The following is a 7,069-nucleotide window of genomic DNA, read 5'->3' as shown; positions in this document are numbered from 1 at the left end:
TCGCTAACACTGGTGCAGTAGTGAGTGCTTCCTTCAGCTGATCGAAGCTCCTCTGACAGTCTGAACTCCAGATAAACTTCGCATTCTTCTTGGTCAAGGAAGTCAAGGGTACTGCAATAGAGGAAAAACCCTTGATGAAGTTCCTATAATATCCTGCCAAACCCAAGAAACTGCGAATCTCGGAAGCATTCTTCGGAATACCCCAATTCTGCACTGCCTCAACCTTAGACTGATCAACTGCAATCCCATCTCTCGAAATAATGTGGCCAAGAAATGCTACCTGCTCAAGCCAAAACTCGCACTTGCTGAACTTGGCATACAACCGATGCTCCCTCAAAGTCTGCAAGGCTGTCTGAAGATGCTGTCTATGAACTTCGATGCTCCTAGAATAGATCAGAATATCATCAATGAAGACTATGATGAACTGATCTAGATACGGCTGAAAGACTCGGTTCATGAGATCCATGAAAACCGCTGGAGCATTGGTCATCCCAAATGGCATCACTAAGAACTCGTAATGCCCATATCGTGTCCTGAAAGCAGTCTTGGACACATCTGTATCTATGACACGCAACTGATGATAACCAGATCGCAGATCGATCTTGGAGAACACTGAAGCTCCCTGCAACTGGTCAAATAAATCCTCTATCCTCGGCAGTGGATACTTGTTCTTCACTGTGACCCTGTTGAGCTCTCGGTAATCGATGCACAGTCTCATACTGCCATCCTTCTTCTTCACAAATAACACCGGAGCTCCCCACGGAGAAAAGCTAGGATGAACAAAGCCTTTCTCTAACAACTCATGAATCTGCTCCTTCAACTCTTTCATCTCGGTAGGAGCAAGTCTGTACGGTGCCTTAGAGATAGGCACGGTGTCTGGCAATAAGTCGATGCTGAACTCCACATCTCTCACTGGTGGAATTCCTGCAACATCCTCCGGAAAGACATCCGGAAAGTCACGAACCACCTCTATCTCTGATAATGGTATGCTAGATGGCTCTGAAGTCGTGACGATACTCGCTAGAAACCCCTGGCAACCCCGTCTCAACAACTTCCTCGCCTGAATAAGAGATATCACCTGAGGAATATCACTGCTCTGAGATGCATGAAAAGTGAACGGGTCGCCTACTGTAGGTCTCACTGACACTGATCTCCGACGAAAATCAATCGAAACTCCATTGACTGTCAACCAGTCCATACCCAAAATCAAATCGAATCCACTCAATGGCAAAACCACCACATCTGCTCGAATGGAGTGTCCCTGCAGCTCTAACTCCAGTCCTCGAATAACCTTCGAGGTAGAAATAATCTGCCCTGACGGCATAGTAACATCATACCCACTGTCACTACTCTCAGGTATAATGCCTACCCGCCTGATAAACTCCAGGGAGATAAACGAATGCGTAGCCCCTGAATCTAGCAACGCAAACGTGGAGTTGCCTCCAACTAGAATTCTCCCTGCACGCAGAAAATTCCCAACAGTTTCATACCACTACCAAATTTTTTCCAACGAGTCACTACTAATTCTTAATTCTAATCACAAGTAAAACATGCTTCCTATTCTAACATGCAGTTAAATAACCCAAATAACAACAAATTCCAAATTAATGACGAAATTTTTAACCAAAGGAAAATTATTAAAATGTTAGGGGTAAGATATACCGGTGATCAAGGAGGTGTCTGGATCTACCTCCTCGGCCTGCATCACAAACACCCTACCAGCGGTGTTCTTCTTCCTCGGGCAGTTAGCTATCTGATGCCCTGGCTCCCTACAGTGGTAGCAAACTCCTGCTCCCAATAGACAAGGTCCCGAATGCATCTTCTGACACTTCGGGCAAGTAGGATAAGCTATGGCATTAGGGGCTCCGCCCCTCTGCTGCTGTAGCCTCTGCTGTGGATTCGGGCCCTTAGCCGGCCCTGTAAACTGCTTCTTCGCAGGAGGCTGCGAAGATGGTCGCTGATACCCAGCCTGAAACTGCCTCTTCCCCTGCTGTTCTCTCTGAATCTCTCTCCGACTCTCCTCGAAACGCAAGGCTCTACTGACTGCAGACTCATAAGTAAGGGTTTTGTCATTTCAAATAAATACTAATTCACCCGCAGTGAATTAAGATATAAGGAGTTAAATGAGTCGATATTTATATTCGACATGTGTGGCATAAGAAGTTACTAAAATCATACATGAAGTACGTTAAAAGGATCTCTATCAAACATGATGCATAATTTGTGGATGAAATTGATTACTACCCAAATTATATTTTCAAAGTAACTTGACATAGTTGTATTAAAGATCCAGAAGATCATTTGGTTATCGACGAAAAATGTTGTGTTTGATAGTATTTGGATTTTTGGAATCCAATGACAATATTCATTCAATATAGTATGCTATTACAAAATTACTCTAGAAGAGTTAATATGGATTTTCTTGAAGAAAAAACAATAACTTTATTGTTAAGAGTGAATATTGTTTTTGTATCTCATAGATAAATATAATACCAAAACAATTGATCTAGCAGATATCAAAATAAAATTGACCCGTACACAAACTCAATTTCACAAAAACATAGAATTGTATCAATCTCAATATGATAAAATAGATATCACAATAAACCAAGATTTTATTGGCATTGTAATTTACTGATATTGTAAAACTGAAGTTTATTAATATTGTAAATAAAAGTTTGTTGATGTCATAAACTTAAATTTGGTATCGCAAACTAGAAGTTTAGATATCTGTAAAACTTATTGATACAAATACTTCACAGTTTGACATATTTGATTGGTTTTGACATCCCATATAATAAATTATTGATGATATACAATGGTATTATCATCCATTAACCAGAAGTTTTTTGATTGATAAATAATATGATTCTTGAACCAAAGAACCAAAAGATTCTAACATTAATTCAATAATTCTTTTGTGTTAATAGTATATCTATCAATAGTTCAATTGGGCCGAATCCCTATATTTTCTGGAATTAAAAGTAATTATAAACGTGTGTCCACGACTCGCTACCTGATGTTTGCGATGATGTTTACTAAAAATAATTTCTAAAATATACAATCAGTAAAAATGGTTTAGTTGATTAATTATCAGATGCCTCCAATCAAATGATAGACCATAGATTTTGAAAATAATGCGTCATATTTTGAGATGTGATATGTTGCCTGCAACAATTATTGTAAATATGCCAACTAATTATTATTAAATTTTGTCTTTGAGCCAAGTTTTATGGGTTAAAAGTTATTGATTGTGCGTTAAATGCATACAATAAATCTCCCGAAGAGACTAAAGACATGTTGGAAATACTTTGATTCTTATGATTTAGTATTTCGAATCAATAACAATGAGATTTTTATGACGTGATTTTTCAATTGTTATTTAAGTTAAACAATGTTTTCCAACATTGAGGGGGGAAGCTAAATGTATATCAATGAGAAGGGTGATGCTATATGTACACGGAGGGTTACACGTAACACTTGAATTTACATAAATGTATTTTGGAAAGAGTTTTTTCAAATAAAGTGGAGGGATACTTTTGTAATTTCATGTGCAGTGTGTAACCCAACATGTAACCCTCCATGTACACATAGCATTTCCCCAATGAGAATGTATTGTCTTTAAACTATAAAATGAAGTTATTTTTTAAATACATTGTTTGATGTGATGTGTTTATATATGAGATATATTAGCTATTGTAATTGTTCTAGTTGAACAATTTTTGTTTTCTAGTTTTTTAATTGGTTTTAAATCTAAACCAATAACCCCTAGGCTGATTGTCTTGAAGAGATCATGACATAAATAATAGCAAAACCCTAGAAGATGTTTATGTATTTAAAAATTATGATATCAATGTCCCTGTAGGACCATCTCACTTGCAAGTAACTCTGAAATACGCCAGAAGCATGGTCGACTAATTATTTCAAATATATTGTATCTTGAGAGAAAAAAGATATATGAAACAAAAAGATAAAAAAAAAAACTCAAGAAGAAGTTATTTGAAATATAATCGATCAAATAAAATAAAGATAACGTTATTCTTGAAGAATACTTATGAAATCTAAGTATGATAACAATGAGTTTTCGTACGACAAAGGGACGTAAATATCATAAAATGTAAGTCCCTCTTGTAGCATGAAGTTTTTCATAAAGACTTGAAGTTGACTATGAGAAGTCAGTTATATTGTCATGAGTTTGTTGACTAAGTATTTATATGATTCAGAAAATCTCTAAAAGATTTTAAGTATCAAATCAAATTAGATTCAACATCCATGACTATATTTTTGATAAAGCTACATAAGTCAACAAATGGATTTAAAAATAATAATAATTCAGATATATGTGATACAATCGGCTTAGTACTAATTCAGAAGAATTTACTAAAGTTATCAAGTATTTGATATATAAACATGAGATGAAAACTTTCAATATATGAATTTTCTTTTAAGCCATAGATTAGATATTTCTCAGAAGGAATATATGTTAATTAGTCATAGTACACAACAAAATACTAAAATATTTTTTTTTGGATATATTATATCCATTAATGAATGTTTGGTCATTTAAATGACCAAGAAATTTTTAGTCCTGAAGTACTTTATATAAGCATCAATCGAAGATAATGTGGCGAATCTTTTCATATGAACATTGCCGATATAAAACTTTGAAGAAAAAATGCAATATCGGGCAATGATTTAAATATTTCAACTGATACTTGAAACAGAGGGAGTAATTCTTATGACGTGTTTATGATTTTTCTAAATGGTCTTTCTTAACAAGGTTTTTGATGAGACAGTCAGCAAGAAGCAAAAGATTTCGTACTATTTTTCCTTCACTGGATTTTTAACCCATTGGGTTTTCTCTAATAAAGTTTTAACGAGGCACATCCGTCTTCAAGAAACATCCAGGAAGAAATATCAATTGTTGTACTCTTTTTTCTTCGCTCAGGTTTTTATCCTACTGGGTTTTAGTGACAAGGTTTTAATGAGGCAACACTTGAGTTTCCATGAAGTTCTCAAGCAACCATCTTGACACACGAAAATAATCATCTAGGGGGAGTGTTATATATAGATGATATTTAGGTGATTGATTTAATTGTAATATTCCATTTGTGTAATATTCCCTCTATTTTATAATTAAAGATATATAGTTGAAATGAAAACTAATTGATTTCACTCCTCTTTTCTCTATTGTATTTTTCTAGTCTTTGATTTTCTTCCTCCCTTTTCTCCACTAAATTTATAACAAAATGAACATTTTTCGTTGAATATGGGGTATGTATAATTTTCTGTTAACGCCCGTGTATGCCCGTGTATAAGGATAAGTGTCCACATTTAGTGGAACAACGTACATGAAATTTTCGGAAACAAACACCACCTCTCTCTAATCGTGTATGAAAAGACCCTTCACTTTTTAAAATAAATGATAATAATTATATAATATACATACTACAATGATAAATTATTTCAATATGTTCATTTTTTTAATAATAAGACAAGAACTATTTTCTAAAGTTTTATTTGAATGTAATGATTTCAAATACACTCAAAGGTAAATTTTATGTTTAAAAAAGTAAGAATATAAACTTGAAATTCTTCAATGATAATAAATAGTATTTCATGTTAATTAATTATGATGAATTTCAAATTCACTCAATAACAATATAATACTATAATTTGATGAATTACATTCTATTTTGTATAACTAATGTGTCAATAAATAACATATGAATTTAAAATCTTATCTATTGTTTTATCATTAACTGTAAAACTATAATCGAAATTGATGGATTTCAATTTCATCTCCCCGAACCCAACTTAAAATGTTTATTTATTTCTCTATTTAATGTTATCCGTAGATTGTCACTCGGTATCATCTAATTACACCACTACTTTAGACCATTATTTCGAATTTTGATAATAATTTATACCAAGGTTTATAATGAAAATATTTATAAAATGTAATAATTATATACACGAAATATAGATTTGGCACGGACATAGGGGTAGCCCGGGTAGGCAAGTAGGATTGACGAATTAATAATCGTTTAAAGGTATTTTCACACTGGACGGAGTGCATGCAAGCTCCTTCATATCCTACATAATTAAAAATTTTGACATTTTAAATATTTTAATGGTATTTTAATAAAAAAATATGTCAATTTTTAAATAAAATTTTACGTTATCATTGCGTAATATGATATATATTTGTATATCTAGGAAAGATAAAAAAATTTATTTTCTTTTTTCCGAGCTCATCATAAATTTTTTGTCTCATATATTCGTGACACAACGTTAGGGTGTTAGGGTCTGGATGACTAATGTGTATAAAATATCCCAATTAATTAATTTTAATTTGTTTTTGAGTATTTTATAGTAATTTAATTTGACCAAGAAACACAGACACTTTTGAACAGTTCTTCCTTCTTGCTCAAAACCAGATGTATGAAATGTGCAAGGCTCATGCATTGTCCGAATCAACTAAATTAAATCATTTTCACAATAAAAGATATTGTTATGATACTTAATTTTAGTTTCCAAAATAGAACAATTTTTTCTTTAAATCCACTTTGTTCTCTTTTATTACCATTTCGAGTAAGATTCATTTTAGTAAAAAAACTATTGATATATTGACAAAGTGTTATACAAATTATCGTAATAACTTAGTTGGTATATGATTCAGCTAAAAAGTCAAGTCAACTCTTTAATAAAATTGTCTTTAAGTCTAATTACATTTAGTAAATTCAACTAAATATATATGTTATTTTTCAAAGTTATTTTATTCATGTGTAAAAAAAGATCTATCAAGTTTTATTTTACTTTTGAGTTTGAATGGATGAAAAATGACTATTAATTTGTCAAACTTTCACTTTAACTAAAAATTGGATGGTCAAGTTTTCAAATTTGTATCAATTGGGGTCATTTTTTTTTATTTTTCTAGAATCAAACTGCTTTAGACTTTGAAAGGATAAAGTACCGAACGAATTATTTATTTTATTCAACTGTCGAACAAGAAAATCAGTTGACAAAAAATTCATTAAAAACATTAAGATCAATTAAGAGAAAATTA

Source organism: Henckelia pumila, unplaced genomic scaffold (genome assembly GCF_033568475.1).
Source record: "Henckelia pumila isolate YLH828 unplaced genomic scaffold, ASM3356847v2 CTG_80:::fragment_1, whole genome shotgun sequence".
NCBI classification, from domain to species: Eukaryota; Viridiplantae; Streptophyta; class Magnoliopsida; order Lamiales; family Gesneriaceae; genus Henckelia; species Henckelia pumila.
Note: the sequence above shows the minus strand (reverse complement) of the source record.